Source organism: Pinus tabuliformis, chromosome 3_2 (assembly GCF_031772625.1).
Source record: "Pinus tabuliformis cultivar Carrire ecotype Pingquan chromosome 3_2, CPIR1, whole genome shotgun sequence".
Classification (NCBI taxonomy): Eukaryota; Viridiplantae; Streptophyta; class Pinopsida; order Pinales; family Pinaceae; genus Pinus; species Pinus tabuliformis.
The window spans coordinates 134,519,826-134,520,916 of record NC_142302.1 but is presented as its reverse complement, the minus strand read 5'-3'; the positions used below and the strand labels follow the sequence as shown (position 1 = coordinate 134,520,916).

Below are 1,091 nucleotides of genomic sequence, written 5' to 3'. Positions count from 1 at the left end.
ATTTTTGATGAATAAATAATTTTACCATTTAAATTAAATTATTTTATCACTGATAACAACCATTTTAACTTCTCATTAACATATTTTAAATAGATAAATATTAAACTTGAAAAAGTTGTTTAAAAAATGTTAACTTCCGCAATATTATGAATTTATTCTTAAATAGATAAATATTAAACTTGAAAAAGTTGTTTAAAAAATGTTAACTTCCGCAATATTATGAATTTGTGATGAATAGATAATTTTATTATTTAAATTAAATTATTTTACCACTGATAGCAGCTATTTAAATTAAATTATTTTACCACTGATAGCAGCTATTTTAACTTCTCATTAACATATTTTAAATAGATAATTTTACCACTTATATTAAATTTTAAAAAATTGTTTTAATATTGTGATGAATAGAAAATTTTAATTTTATCACTTAAATGAATTTTAACTTCTCATTAACATATTTTAAATAGATAATTTTACTATTATATTAAACTATAAAAATTTGATTAAAAAATATTAACTTCTACAGTGTTATGAATTTGTGATGAATAAATAATTTTACCATTTAAATTGAGATTTTTAAGATCCATATTGTAGATAAATATCTTTCAGATTAATCACGTGATTAAAAAAATATTAACTTACACAATAATATAAAATGAATATATAATGTGACCACTGACAAATGTTAACTTGAATATAGAAGTTTGCCACTGACAGCGGCTTTTAAACTATTTGACCACGGACTCAAAATGGCCCAACCAGGTTGGATAAAAAGTTATTTCACCACCGCATCTTCGAAAAGGGCCCAACCGGATTCGAACCGGTGACCTCTTGATCTGCAGTCAAATGCTCTACCACTGAGCTATAGGCCCAAACCTTTCAAAAGATTATTATTGTTTTTTGAATGTAATATCAAACACTAACCTCAGCAGCGCCGCCGACGTTTCAAGGGAGCAATGCAGCAGCATAGTCGAAAGTGTTTTGTACAGAGATCACAGTTTATTTTGTTTGAAGAAAACGAAGCCTACGACCATTTCTCTCTGCTAGTCATATGACATCACAATCCTCGAAAGTAATGGGTTCTCATTCAT

At 26.6% G+C, this 1,091-nt stretch overlaps 1 non-coding gene across 1 annotated transcript; it reads right to left on the bottom strand.

Moving 5' to 3' along the window:
- Window positions 1-800: 800 nt before the first annotated feature.
- On the bottom strand, window positions 801-872 carry TRNAC-GCA (transfer RNA cysteine (anticodon GCA)). The gene has a single exon. It is a non-coding gene; the product is annotated as a tRNA-Cys (tRNA).
- Window positions 873-1,091: the final 219 nt, after the last annotated feature.